Source organism: Lactuca serriola, chromosome 4, assembly GCF_051521515.1.
Source record: "Lactuca serriola cultivar US96UC23 chromosome 4, Lser_US96UC23_V15, whole genome shotgun sequence".
Classification (NCBI taxonomy): Eukaryota; Viridiplantae; Streptophyta; class Magnoliopsida; order Asterales; family Asteraceae; genus Lactuca; species Lactuca serriola.
Genome location: NC_136411.1, coordinates 206,088,720 through 206,104,995, shown reverse-complemented (window position 1 = coordinate 206,104,995; position 16,276 = coordinate 206,088,720). Strand labels below are relative to the sequence as shown.

General features: G+C 40.3%; 1 pseudogene; it reads right to left on the bottom strand.

The window, feature by feature from the left end:
- Window positions 1-628: 628 nt before the first annotated feature.
- Window positions 629-1,894, bottom strand: LOC145103206 (cytosolic sulfotransferase 12 pseudogene; annotated as a pseudogene).
- Between the last annotated feature and the right edge of the window lie 14,382 nt (window positions 1,895-16,276).

Here is a 16,276-nt window from a genome sequence, read left to right as displayed (position 1 = left end):
GTAAAATCGAAACACAACCGCACTAAAATACTTTTCCTTTCCTTCGATTGTAAATGCATCAACATATTATCATCTCTCCTCATTTTGCTTGGCTCTTTTTCCTTTTTAGTGTTCACCCTGAATCAGGAAAACCATGTCGTTGGGGCGTCAGTTTGTGTGGTACTAAATTGGTGGGGTTGTGCTATTGGTTGTATCAATGCATCACATCACCTCACTCGCCTTCCATCCTAAGCTCTTTCGTAAGCTATACTTAACACTCTTATAAGTTATAATAGTGGTGGGTTTAGCTTAGAAAGGCATGGAGGTGAATGGGCTTATGTTGAAAAAAGTTAGTACTTATACGTGTTGTAGCTGGCTAGCTTGAAGTTGAAAAAAATAATTCTAAAAAGTCAATTTTGTTTTGCTAAATTGGAATTGCACAAAGAAAATGCCCTCCTCATTGATTTATATTGTCGTTTGTATTATTGAATTTGAATTTTCATTGTACATTTCAGTTTTTGATAGTAAACAATAGTAAAACAAATATCTAATCGCACGTTTATAATCAAAATAATAACATATTTGTTTGCTATGATCTCATTTTTTTTGTTATAAATAAGAATATCTTAAAACTTAAATAATTATAAACTTATGCAATAGGTTATATATTTGATTAAATTGATAGTTTATCCATCAATAAAGACAAACTTTTACATTACGATTAAATTGATAGTTTATCCATAAATAAAGACAAACTTTTACAATATGATCAAGCTTCTTTTGTAAAACCCAGTGTTAACCCCGAATTCTTAAACATGGTTTCAGTGATCGAATCAATCCGCTCTCTCATCTCCTCTGTCAAATAATTTTTCCAATCTCCCACCTTTCCTTTTCTGAAAAAATCCCGATTCTCCACCACCACCTGCGCCGTAAACTTCTGAGCACCGCCGCCTTCATTATTCACCTCAAGATTACTCAAATTCTCAAAGCTACAAAGCTTCACAATCTCTCCCACCACCCCTCCCTTCTCCTCCTCCGCCGAAAAAGGCATTCCCATGAACGCCGCCAACTTCTTCAGCTCCACCGATGGTTCTTTCTTCATGTCCTCATACTTCAAGAACAAGATCTTCTCAGGTGATTCCTGGCTAGCTTTCCAGTATCCCAACACATGGTCCCAAAATGGTCCGTACTCAGAGACCCCATTGCAGAAAAGCTCGTAAGCTTCATTGAACGAAAGGGGTGGTAGTTCTTTCGATCTAAGTTTGCTCATGAAGTGCCACTTGGAAATGAGTGCATCTTTTGGATCCCTACACACGTATACAAACTTGCATGTCGAGGAGGGTGATGACATTGAGGTCGGTAACAAGCTATGAGCAAAGTGTGTGGCGAACATTCGAGGAGAAGGGAGATGCTCAAACTTAGTTCTCGGATAATCAAGAAAAATGTGTGTGTCAAGGAAAGGGAAAGCACTCTGGGGCCCGTTGCGACGAAGGGGATGATCAGAAAAACTGTAACGGTGGCGGTTGGCGGTGGCGAACATGAGAGCCTTTAGCCAGGTGGTTCCACACTTCATGAAAGCTGCAAGGAAGATGTCGGTGGATTGGGCATGGAAGTAGTTGTTGATCATTAATAAGCCTTTGATAACTTGGGGACTCAACCAGAAACCTTCGTGTAGATAGATGTTTGCGCTTCTCCAGCCTTTGTCTTTGGGGAGAGTTGCAAGAAGGCCTTTGAGCTTTTCATCGAGCTTCTTGTAGGCTTGTTCTTCTTCTGTAGGGATTTGGTTTTCGCCAGTAATAGAGGTGGGTTGGTGGCATGTATTTTGATCGGGAACAAGGTATGTCGACATACCGTTGGACTGGATTTTCAGGGAGTGGAGGTAGTTCTCAACTAATTTTATATATGTAGGAGAAACTTGAAACAAAAAGCTTCTTGTATATATGGTAATTGCTTTTGATAGATACACGTTTTAATTAACTTAAATACAAAACGATGTAACAACTGTCAATTAATTGCTTATTTATGTTACGTTGCCAAATTCAAAAACCAGATTATTAATATATTGGCGTCTCAAAAGGACATAAATATAATAGTAAGATACATGTTAGCAATTGAAGATAATATTATTGTATATCAAACCCTATAATATTATTGTATATCAAACACTCCCTAAGGCTCAGTGGGGTTGTCAAAACCTCCTTAGGGCGTTTCACCCTTACTAAAAGCTTGGGGTGCAAATTAATGATACGACACGACAAAAATATACAAAACGATATCGGGACGAAATCAAAATTTGAACTTGTTTTTGTGTCGTGATCGTGTAAAGTATAAAAAACATGATGTCGTGTCGTGTTGTTCGTGTTTACAAATCCACACGAAGTTCATATGATTGACCATGTGTTTGTCGTGTTTTTCGTGTTTGTCGTTTTTATCGTGTTATATATGATTAAATAAGAATTAAATAACATAATAGTTATGTAATATTATCTTTGTCGTGTCGTGTCGTGATGTCGTTTTTTAATTGGTTTGTTTTCGTGTTGTTGTGTCGTATCGTGTCAGACAAAACACAACATATGTCTACTAAAAACCGCCTTGCGCCAAGGGTCATCGCCAGCTTCCATGTGCCACTTGGTAGCTAAGGAGAGAGGAGAGTAAAGAGAGAAGGTTGGATTGTAAAGAGAGAAGGTTGGATTTGGGCTGTGATTGGTTTTTTAAATTATTTTTTAAATAAAATCTATTAAAATCACACACTACCATTTTTTAATTTTCTTCATTGATATATACATGCAAAGACTATGTGACAATAAAAAAAACCTACATGCAATGTATTAGGAGCATTATAAATATAAATATAATAATAAAATACATATATACAATCATTATTAATCTTAGGTTTTCTGTTTTAAGTAACAAATATTTGCAAGTGATGTCCAATCTTATAGTTGGGTTGATGCATTTAGCTTTATACTTATGTAAGGTGTAAGGTTTGGAGTTCGATTTCCTTAAATTACGTTTTTTGGTATCATGCGTAGGGAAGTTTTTCCTGAAAATCCCTATGAGGTTGAGTTTGCCTTGTAAAAAAGCTTGAACCTAAGGTAAACATTGAAAATATTATAACAAATATTTATTGTATGTAATTTATAAAACGTTGATATTTGATATCTTGGTAGGTGGTATACTTGGCCTCCTATTAGTTAGATATTTCGATCTATAATATTTAATGGGTAAATATAATCATAATAAAGTAGTGATTACCAAAAACATAACGGGTTGGTTTATCATTTACGGCAAGACATTATGTTTCCGTACCTTATTAAATAAATTTAGTCCGATTTTATCTCAGGTTTGTAGTGGGTTGCTCATGTTGGTGGTGGATCCTTGTTGTCCATTGCTGGTGGTTTAGATTTGCTTTTATCCCCCTCGTGTTTGTTGGTTCTTGTAGCTCCCTTAAGTATTGCTATTTTATTGCATTTTGGATGCTGGTGCTCGGATTGTAGTGTTGAAGACCCTTTTGTTTCAAGGGTAATTTCGGTTTTGTGGTGTTGTTTTGCGATATGAAAATCTAAGTTTTTGCTAAAGTTTCCTCCTCGTCTTCGGTCCATTGTGTAGTTCTCTTTTTTTTGTTCTTTTCCCTTTTTGTCTTCTTCGAGTTGGTTGTTGTGTTTCTTCGACCCGTTCCTCGTTGTCGTTGTCGAGGTTTATAGGTTGGAATTGAGATAATGGGACTTGAGATGGTTATGAAGGTTGTGCGTGAAATTGTTAATGTTGAAATTGTTGAGAAGGTTGTTGCTGAAAGGCTTTGGAATTCGGGTTTATTGAATTGTTGTGACCGTTATTGTTGGTAGTAGTTTGGGTAGTATGAAAGATTGGTAAAATAGAGGTTGTTGTTGGATTAGGGATGATATCAATTACATGTAAAAATTTGCATATAAATCATTTGGAGTGTTTGGAATATTTGAAGTGGGTGGGGTATTTTGATTTGGATCCATTTGATCAAGAAAAAATAAGAAAATATAAAGAAGTTGTGGGTTTTTGTAGTGTGAAATGTTTAGAAAATAGGTAGTATTTATAGTTGTAGTTTGTGTGATTTTAAAATTAAAAATATAAAAAAAAATGGGTCCAACGTACACAACAAACAGTCAAAAAGTGGACCGTTGCTGCTACATTCACTTCTGATTCGTCATCTTTACCCGTGTTCGCATCCCCATCACAGCCAAGCCACCGAACATTGAGGCGTTGTTCACACGTGACTTGGCTTGCCATATAGGAAACTCACGTTGTTTTAGGGTTGCTCTAGTTGTTTTAGTACTTATATTTGTAATTTTGTTCTTGGGGTTTTGTTGTTGTTTGTTGAAACATCCCAAAAATACGGTCCAAAATTTTCGTTTTGATTATTTATAAAAACCATAAATACCATTTTTCATTCCACAAAAACATAAATAATATATCTCAAATCATCATAATAAAATATTGTATCAAAATCATGTGCGAAATATTAGAGTCTAAACATCCCTGGCTAAAAGTTGTGGTGTGTGCCATGCAGTCATCCCGAGCTTTTCCGCTTGCTAGCAGAAGTACTTGAAACAAAAACTGAAAACTGGAAGCATGAAACTTATTGAGTTTCCCCAAACTACCACATACCATACATTGAATCACATAATAACATACATTGGGCCTTGTCCGCTACATCTGGCCCCACCCGACATCGGACCGAAGTCTAGCATCGGGCCTCGCCCGACATCAGACGTAAGTCTGGTATACATATATTAATCAACACGCATATAACATAGACATATAACATAAAAATATAAGCATTCCTCGGGCTTTCCCCGACATCGGACCGAAGCATGGTACACATAGACATATCATATAAGCTAAACATTCCTCGGGCTTGCTTCAGCATCGGACCGAAGTCCGGAACACATAAGCAAACACATGCCAAAATCACGAAGACATCAAGCATACAAACATTCCTCGGGCTTGCCCCGGCATCGGATCGAAGTCCGGAAACATATAACTACATCGGGCTAACCCCGATATTGATAACATACATAAACAAGCCAGCCTTGGTGCCTTATACCCGTTACTACTTGAAGAGGACTTACCTCTCAAGTTGACTACTGAAAAATCATGTGAGGGAATCTCTGATGGCTGCTCCAACGACTCCCCGTGTATCATTATCACAATAAAAACTTAGTCAAAAAAAGAGAATCCTTCTAAGGGTAAAATGACCATTTTACCCCCTGATCTAATTTGGACCATGACCTAGGCCCAATTCCTTCTAGTCTTTCCAAACTCACTAATGGCCCAATTTTCTAAATTGGGCGGAACTCCTAAAATGGGCCTTCCCCTAAGCCCAAACATGTCCTTGGTCCATTATCTGACTTCTGATGGCCCATTTCAGCCTAACATCAGCTAAACCCAAAGATTGGCCCAAATCGAGGCTCAAATATCGCAAAGCCCAAAATCTGAGAGTACGCTGAGTGTACTCCTCTATACACAACGCGTACAACTTGCATGGCTTGTACGCTGCACGTACTAGCGTGTACGCCCAACGTACTATTATGTTAAGCCATTTTCTTCAAAACTACTTAATCCCTTAAGACACTAAGTCCAAATTATATATCTGAGTCTAATAACCTATCCTAACCCATAAATCTGATTACTTGATGGCTTACAACCCACCAAGTAAGACCAAACTTGGAATATAGCAACTAACTTCCATGGAATGACTCCAAACTCACGCATGGTCATAAAAGGACCTTAAACCTTGAGACTTTACTGCTTATGGGACATGAATATCACTGAGAGTGGCACCTCTTGGCCTAGAAACGAACTTGAGTCATAAAGGCCCATTCTTAGAACTAAAAACACACATAAACAACAATACACTAGATCTAAGTATTCAAAGAGAAAGTTGAAAGCTTTATAGCTCCAATGAGTCCCAAAAGTTGATGTTATCCTAGATCTATGAGCTCAAGATACTCAAGTTCATCTTCACTATCTTCTACTGCCTTCTTTCAAGCTTCAAATCTCCAAACATGCTTCACATGGCCAAAATACACACAAGAATAAGAAGAGGAGGGTAGCTAGGGTTTCTGAAAATAAGGGGCTGGTAAGGAGGTTAGGGTTTCTGTCATAATGTAGTATTTATATTGCTTAAACCCTAAAAATTAGGATTTGGAATCTGCTCATGTACGGTGCACGTACTCCTTGGTATGTTGCGTGTACGTGCATGCGTCCCCCACATCCAATGCTCCTCTACGCCCCGCGTACACCAAGGCTACGCCCAACGTACGTCTTATGGGCGGCCCAAGTCCTCGACCCACTCGCTAAAAGTCCACTCAACTAGTCCTTCTATTAACACTTAGCCCAACAATTAATTAAGAAATATTTAATAATTATTACCTCAAGTGACGGTCGCTACAATTCTCCCCCACTTGATTCAGACTTCGCCCTCGAAGTCCGCTACATCTGGGAACAACTCTGGATAGTGCTCCCCCATCACTTCCTAGGGCTCCCAGGTCCACTCCGAGCCCTTGCAGTGCTGCCACTACACCTTCACCAGCTTAACCCTCTTGTTCCTCAGCTCCTTCGTCTTCTTGTCGAGAATAGTCATTAGTCTCTCGATGTAGTTCAGGCTGTCATCAGCCCGAATATCCTCTAAATTAACAACCGTTGAATCATCCACTAAGCACTTCTACAGTTGAGAAACATGGAAAATGTTGTGGATCTGGCTAAGCTCTGCTAGAAGATCCAATCGGTATGCCACCTTGCCCACCCAGGCTATAACCCTAAAAGGACCGATATACCTGGGGCCCAGATTTCCTCGCTTCCGGAATCGGATGACACTTTTCCAAGGTGAAACCTTCAGGAGGACCGTGTCCCCGACCTGGAACTCCAGGTCCAATCGGTGTCTACTTTCATCCTTCCTAATAGCGCATGAAAGTGGTCTAGAACATGATTCCAAAAACTTTGACCCGATTGCGCATTTCCGTTGTCAATGTCTTGCAATATGAAAATCCAAGCTTTCGCTAAAGTTTCCTCCTCATCTTCGGTCCATTGTGTAGTTCTCATTTTTTTGTTCTTTTCCCTTTCTGTCTTCTTCGAGTTGGTTGTTGTGTTTCTTGGACCCATTCCTCGTTGTCGTTGTCGAGGTTTATAGGTTGGAATTGAGATAATGGGACTTGAGATGGTTATGAAGGTTGTGCGTGAAATTGTTAATGTTGAAATTGTTGAGAAGGTTGTTGCTGAAAGGCTTTGGAATTAGGGTTTATTGAATTGTTGTGGCCGTTATTGTTGGTAGTAGTTTGGGTAGTATGAAAGATTGGTAAAATAGATGTTGTTGTTGGATTAGGGATGATATCAATTACATGTAAAAATTTGCATATAGATCATTTGGAGTGTTTGGAATATTTGAAGTGGGTGGGGTATTTTGATTTGGATCCATTTGATCAAGAAAAAATAAGAAAATATAAAGAAGTTGTGGGTTTTTCTAGTGTGAAATGTTTAGAAAATAAGTAGTATTTATAGTTGTAGTTTGTGTGATTTTAAAACTAAAAATTAAAAAAAAAATGGGTCCAACGTACACAACAAACAGTCAAAAAGTGGACCGTTGCTGCTACATTCACTTCTGATTCGTCATCTTTACCCGTGTTCGCATCCCCATCACAGCCAAGCCACCGAACATTGAGGCGGTGTTCACACGTGACTTGGCTTGCCATATAGGAAACTCACGTTGTTTTAGGGTTGCTCTAGTTGTTTGAGTACTTATATTTGTAATTTTGTTCTTGGGGTTTTGTTGTTGTTTGTTGAAACATCCCAAAAATACGGTCCAAAATTTTCGTTTTGATTATTTATAAAAACCATAAATACCATTTTTCATTCCACAAAAACATAAATAATATATCTCAAATCATCATAATAAAATATTGTATCAAAATCATGTGCGAAATATTAGAGTCTAAACATCCCTGGCTAAAAGTTGTGGTGTGTGCCATGGAGTCATCCCGAGCTTTTCCGCTTGCTAGCAGAAGTACTTGAAACAAAAACTGAAAACTGTAAGCATGAAACTTATTGAGTCTCCCCAAACTACCACATACCAGACATTGAATCACATAATAACATACATTGGGCCTTGTCCGCTACATCTGGCCCCACCCGGCATCGGAACGGAGTCCGGCGTCGGACCGAAGTCTAGCATCGGGTCCCACCCGACATCAAACCTAAGTCTGGTATACATATATTAATCAACAAGCATATAACATAGAAATATAACATAAAAATATAAGCATTCCTCGGGCTTTCCCCGACATCAGACCGAAGCATGGTACACATAGACATATCATATAAGCTAAACATTCCTCGGGCATGCTTCAGCATCGGACCGAAGTCCGGAACACATAAGCAAACACATGCCAAAATCACGAAGACATCAAGCATACAAATATTCCTCGGGCTTGCCCCGGCATCGGATCGAAGTCTGGAAACATATAACTACATCGGGCTATCCCCGATATTGATAACATACATAAATAGGCCAGCCTTGGTGCCTTATACCCGTTACTACTTGAAGAGGACTTACCTCTCAAGCTGACTACTAAAAAATCATGTGAGGGAATCTCTGATGGTTGCTCCAACGACTCCCCGGGTATTATTATCACAACAAACACTTAGTCAAAAAAAGAGAATCCTTCTAAGGGTAAAATGACCATTTTACCCCCTCATCTAATTTGGACCATGACCTAGGCCCAATTCTTTCTAGTCTTTCCAAACTCACTAATGGCCCAATTTTTTAAATTGGGTGGAACTCCTAAAATGGGCCTTCCCCTAAGCCCAAACATGTCCTTGGTCCATTATTTGACTTCTAATGGCCCGTTTCAGCCCAACATCTGCTAAACCTAAAGATTGGCCCAAATCGAGGCTCAAATATCGCAAAGCCCAAAATCTGAGAGTACGCTGAGTGTACTCCTCTATACACAACGCGTACAACTTGCATGGCTTGTACGCTGCACGTACTGGCGTGTACGCCCAACGTACTATTATGTTACGCCATTTTCTTCAAAACTGCGTAATCCCTTAAGACACTAAGTCCAAATTATATATTTGAGTCTAATAACCTATCCGAACCCATAAATCCAATTACTTGATGGCTTACAACCCACCAAGTAAGACCAAACGTGGAATATAGCAACTAACTTCCATAGAATGACTCCAAACTCATGCATGGTCATAAAGGGACCTTAAACCATGAGACTTTACTGCTTATGGGACATGAATATCACTAAGAGTGGCACCTCTTGGCCTAGAAACGAACTTGAGTCATAAAGGCCCATTCTTAGAACTAAAAAGACCCATAAACAACACTACACTAGATCTAAGTATTCAAAGAGAAATTTGAAAGCTTTATAGCTCCAATGAATCCCAAAAGCTGATGTTATCCTAGATCTGTGAGGTCAAGATCCTCAAGTTCATGTTCACTATCTTCTACTGCCTTCTTTCAAGCTTCAAATCTCCAAACAAGCTTCACATGGCCAAAACACACACAAGAATGAGAAGAGGAGGGTAGCTAGGGTTTCTGAAAATGAGGGGCTGGTAAGGAGGTTAGGGTTTCTGTCAGAATGTAGTATTTATATTGCTTAAACCCTAAAAATTAGGATTTGGAATCTGCTCATGTACGGTGCACGTACTCCTTGGTATGTTGTACGTACGTGCATGCATCCCCCACATCTAATGCTCCTCTACGCCCCGCGTACACCAAGGCTACGCCTAACGTACGTCTTATGGGCGGCCCAAGTCCTCGACCCACTCGCTAAAAGTCCACTCAACTAGTCCTTCTATTAATACTTAGCCCAACAATTGATTAAGAAATATTTAATAATTATTACCTCAAGTGACGGTCACTACAATTCTCCCCCACTTGAGTCAGACTTCGCCCTAACTAGCATACAATCATTGACACTTGGGAAATATAAACAAGTTAGAAGAGATACCTTTTCATGTAAGTTGATTCCATGGAGCATAACAGCCTAGTGCCTAAAGTGTGACACCTCAAATGGTTCACACAACATCATAACCAACTTGGAATAACTTGAGAGATAAGGTTCCTATGCTCAAATCGGCTAGCTCTCATGTGTACACACACTAGTGCCAATTTCTTGAGCCATGTGGTCCTTATATATTGTGGCTATTAGGGTTACACCATGTAACTCATGTCTTTCCATATTCTTCATGCTCCATGGGTTAAAACCTCCATGGAGTATCCATGGGTTTAGCCCAAGATGAAAAATTATGGATCATAAGCTAACATATATAAGAATGAATAATTTACACAATCAATCCTCATATATTTAATTAGTCTCCTTTTGATCACAATATTATTTCCAAATTAATTATTGATCAATACTAATTAAATAATATGATTTCATGTTAATATATTAGAACTTATAATATATTAACAAATCATAAATATCTTTTTTCTCACAAAAGTCAATCCAAATTGTTCCGATGCCATGCAACCCAAATGGACCATGCCAATCGGGTCAAGTACATACCAATTATAGTTATGGACTTAGACACTAGTCCAACAGTCTCCCACTTGGATAAGTCTAAAACTATTATTGTGTATGACTTCAAAACCCGACTAGTAATCGTAGCCCTTAAAAGATGTTGTCGAACTCTGAACAAATCAATGATGCGTCCATTAGATAAGGGATCATATATTCATCCATTCTAAATATCATATGGAATGAGACATGGATTATAATCATTCTCTTTGTCCATTTGTTTTCCCGATTTCTGATTTATGACAACCAACTAATTGAACAGATCACATTAGTCCAGGCTTCGCCAAGCACTCTAGGTGTCGTCACTAAATCATTGAGGGGCCCACATATATCGCTTTTATCCCTCAAAGGGTAAAAGGAATGGATAAACTTCGACTCGTATGCTTTTTCTACTACTTGTTCAATCATACACTAAGGCACGTTTTATAACATCAAGTTACCAATGCATTTTCGTACAATCAATGTATAACCAACTAATAGGCAACAACTCATATCTATAGGTTTGAAGAATATAAGATATTATCGTCTCATGATCACTCGTGATCAAATCCATGAAATGAGTCAAATGAGTGTGGGTTTAATACAATATTTAGAACTTATGAGCACTCATGAATGTTGCAGCAACTCTTGCTATGTCCACTACCTTGGACATCTATAAACCAATTTCATGACAGTCTTGATTCATATCTACTTCAAACATATGACCGACTGTGGATGGTTTGAATAACTTAGTCATTCAGGAAGAATGACCTAGTTATTCTGGAAGTCAAAGCTATTGGGTTTTGAGCATTCTAACACTCCTATGGTGTACATGCAACCCTAGAAAGCTTGGAACTATGTTTTATCTATGATACATGCAAAATTCATTTTTCCAAGTTATTTAACCTATCTAGCATACAAGGGAACTTTTAATCATAAAAGATAGTAAGAAAACATACCTTGTAGTACTTTGGATTCCTTGAGAACCTTATGATCCTAGCACCCCAAGTGTGATGCCTCAAATGTCTCACACAACACCAAATTCACTTGGAATATACTTGAGAGAAATGTCACACACTTAGAATCGGCTATGCCCTCTTATTTCGTACACTAGTGCCGATTTTGGTCTGCAGCATATTGCTTATATAGTGCATCATAATTAGGGTTACACCATGTAAACCCTAATTTGACATGGATCTTCATTTCCTTGATCCATGGGTTCAAAGATACCATGGATCATCCATGGAGCATCCTATGGGTTTTAGCCCAACTTGATAACCCATGGAGCATTAGCCTACAATACAAGTATGGGTGATTTACACAATCAACCCATATATTTAATTAGTCTCCTTTTTGAGAGCTTAATTAATACTAAACTAATTATTGATCAATACTAATTAAATAATACTATTAATATATTAGAACTTATAATATATTAATAAACCATAAGTGTTATTTCTCTCATTTTAGTCTATCCAAATGCATAATGCCATGCAACCCAAATGGACCATGTTGATCGAGTCAAGTACATCCTAGAATAGTTATGAACTTAGACACCTAATCCAATAGTCTCCCACTTGGATAAGTCTAATAACTATATCTGCAAGAATAACTTCAGGAACCGATCATCAACCGTAGCTCTTTCAAGGTCTCGCAGAACTGAGATGACGATGATATTCCATTTAAGATAAGTGATCATATAATCCTCTGTTCTAGATATCAGCCAGACAAATACATGGAACAATGTCTTACTTATTGTCCAGCTGTTTGTTTCTAGATTTCTGATTTGTTTGACTTGGAGCTTAAGTGAATAGAACAACTTAGTTCTGACCAGGCCCGATACATGTGTAACTTCCCAAAATTCAAGGCCAAAAATTTAATTTTTAAATAAATTATAACATAAAAACCATCGGTATAAAAACTTTCATGATGATATCTCATGTCACAACCAATCTCACAATAATCCAAAACATGTCACCATAAAACTATTTTGTCCAAAAGTAAAATAAATCAGAGTACATTCCCAGGAAACTCCATGTGGAAAACATGTGTGTGTGATGCGTTGCTACACCACCGGCTATTTCCCCTTAGACGAAGAGGTACCTGAAACCAAAATTGAAACTATAATCACGAAGCTTAGTGAGATCCCCCATCATACCCATAGCACATAATCATCAGTATCTTTCAACCGTAACCAGGGCTAGCGAGCCCTACTACTACTAGCACGTACTCAACACAGATATAGCAACCAGAAAATCATCACAAAGATAACCATCTCAACCATAATCACCTACTGGTGGGCGGGCATTGGTGCCGTATACCCACCCCTACTGGATGGTAACTCACCTCGTAAGGTTAACTCCTGAAAGGTTGATCAACAGATGTACGACTGCTGCTCTGGTGATCCTTTGGCTATAATTCCCATAAAACACTTAGTCAGACACTGATAACTGTTCTTAGAGAAAATGACTACCGTAACACCGTAAATTTCAAAACAATTTTTCGCATTTTATAAAAACAAAAATCATTTAACATTCATAAAAGCATTAATATTTGAAACTCAATCCATACTACATAAAAATCCCAAGATCTAATAACATAAAAATCCCGTGTGTGTGTACTGATCAAGTCGGCGCCTTCCCACGGTCATCACTAGTACCTGAAACAAATAACACCAACACTGTAAGCACAAAGCTTAGTGAGTTCCCCAAAATACCACACATAACACATATTACCCACACGAGGCTATAACTCTGTGGGTCCGTAGACCCTACTCTGTGAACCCTCTGGTTCTAATCTCTGTGAACCTTCCGGTTCCAACTCTATAAACATGCACAGCATAAATCACATAGAAATAATGCAGTACAACACATAACATACATATAGCATACAAATAATCTGTCACATAACTCTGATTACCTACTCAAGGTAAAGTATAGTGAGAAGACTCACCTCGCGTATCTTGATAACTCGTAAATCCCGGAAATCACTCGCGCTCGATCCCCCGAGCTATAATCCTCCTATAACACAATACATCTCTAATTAACACTTTCACAACTAAGGTTGACTACCCCTATCAAGTCAACACTAGTCAATGGTCAACGGTCAACTTTGAACGGACTTGGCGAGTGCACTATAGCGACTCGGCGAGTCTATACGCATCCATTGATTCCCTGGGATCCTCTCTCGACACGTCGAGTATTTTCCTAAGTCGACGAGTTCCACTTGGCATGAATTGCGGGGCCACCACGACTCAACTCGCCGAGTCTCAAGAACAACTCGGCGAGTTCCAGCTTGACTCAGTCCACCTGTCAACCCTCTCTGACCCTCCCTGACTCACTGAGTCAACCCCTTAACTCGGCAAGACCACTCGCTGAGTGGTTATGGACAATCTTCATGCTACTCGCCGAGTCTGTTCTTCAGACTCGGCGAGTCTATGCCATGCATAAACTCAAACTCACTCCTGAGGTCAGATCCGTTCCAATAACTCATAGATGCAGTCCTTCCAAGCATATACATCACCTAAAGTTTCTATCCTGTTGCTCATGCAAAGGTTCAAAGGCCTTATTTGATGATATGGTCTCTAGAATGCTATTCTAAGCTCATGGCCTCCATTAACACTCAAAAAGCTTGAGGGAAAAGGGTCTCTAGACCTCTTTGGGCCCAGATCTAAAGCACCAACACGTGAGGAGGCCAATTACTCCATGGATCATTCCACAAAGAAACCTTAACTCTAAGATTTACACCAAGGACTGAGAAAGGAACGAATGGTTACCTCAAATGAAGTCTCTGAGCTCAAGATTCACTGGATTAGCACCTTCTTTGGTCTCCTCTTGCCTTGATCCTCTTCTATATGCAAAAACACCCACAAATAGTCACGGATCTTCCTCTTCTCCCTCACAACACGCTCAAAGACTCTTTAGGGTTCTCTATGGGGTTGGTGGCCGCAAATGACGGCCATAAGCCCCTTTAAATAGGTCTCATACCCTGGAAATTAGGGTTTCATTAAACAATGTGGACTCGCCAAGTCCACATTTTGGACTCGCTCAGTCCAGACGCGAACCCGTGCCCAAGCCGCGATCATACTCGGCGAGTTTGAGCTCCAATAGCCGAGTCTCCTCACAAATCACCAAAATTATAAGAATAATTAATACCTGGGAATCCGGGCTGTTACAATTCTCCCCCACTAGAACTAGACTTCGCCCTCCAAGTCTCGCTCTACAAATAACTCCGGATGCTGCTCACGCATCTCATGCTCCGGCTCCCAAGTCATCTCGGACCCCTTCCGATGCTGCCACTGAACCAAAACCATGGGTACCTCCTTGTTCCTCAGAACCTTGATTTTCCGATCTCTGATCGCCACTGGTCTCTCAGCATAATTCAGGCTCGCATCCACCTGAATATCCTCTAATGGAACCACCGCCGACTCATCGACTATACACTTCCGCAGTTGCGACACATGGAAAGTGTCGTGAATCTGCCCCGACTCTGCTGGCAAATCCAAACGACAGGCTACCCTGCCTACCCTCGCGATCACTTGGAATGGACCAATATATCAGGGCCCCAACTTGCTCCTCTTCCTGAATCGAATCACTCCTTTCCAAGGAGAGACCTTCAGGAGCACAAGGTTGCCGACCTGAAACTCAAGCTCGGACCGGCGTCTATCTGCATAACTCTTCTGACGACTTTGAGCGGTCAACAACCTCTGTCTGACCTGCTGGATCTACTCTGTCGTCTGAAGTACGATCTCTATACTGCCTATCACACGTTGTCCGACCTCTCCCCAGCAAATGGGGGTCCGGCACCTCCTCCCATACAACAGCTCAAAGGGCGGCATACCAATGCTCGAATGATGTCTGTTGTTGTAGGAAAACTCTTCCAAGGGAAAGTACATATCCTAACTTCCCTCGAAATCCAATACACATGCCCAGAGCATGTCTTCGAGCGTCTGAATCGTCCGGTCACTCTGTCCGTCTGTCTGGGGGTGATATGCGGTACTAAAATGCAGTCTAGTACCCAACTCCTCGTGAAACTTCTTCCAAAATCTGGAAGTGAAACGCACATCACGGTCTGAAACAATCGAGATCGGCACTCCATGCCGAGACACCACTTCCCTCACATACACCTTTGCCAATTTCTCTGCTGAAGAACTCTTGCTGATAGCAAGAAAGTGAGCGCTCTTCGTCAACCTGTCCACAATCACCCAAATTGCATCAACTCCCCTGGCAGTCCTTGGCAATTTGGTGATAAAATCCATGGTGTTCTGTTCCCACTTCCATTCGGGAACCTCCAACGGCTGCAACTTACCATGCGGTCTCTGGTGCTCGGCAATAACCCTACGGCAGGTCAAGCATCTCTCAACAAACCACGCAACATCCCTCTTCATACAGGGCCACCAGTACTCTCTCCTCAGGTCCAAATACATCTTAGTGGCCCCAGGATGGATCGAAAATTTCGACCGATGAGCCTCTTCCATCAAAATGGTACACGCCCCTGAAAGGTCATAAGCCCCCGACTATCAGTAACGAACTCCGATACCAACCCAACAACTCGATCTCTCTTCTGCTTCTCCGATCTCATGGCCTCAGCCTGTGCTCCACGGATGGTATCCAACACCGGAGCCATCACGGTCAATTGCAAACATACACCTCGCAATGGGGCGCTCTCCGCCCTGCGACTCAGGGCGTCGGCTACCACATTAGCCTTGCCCGGATGGTACAGAATCTCACAATCATAATCCTTGACCACGTCCA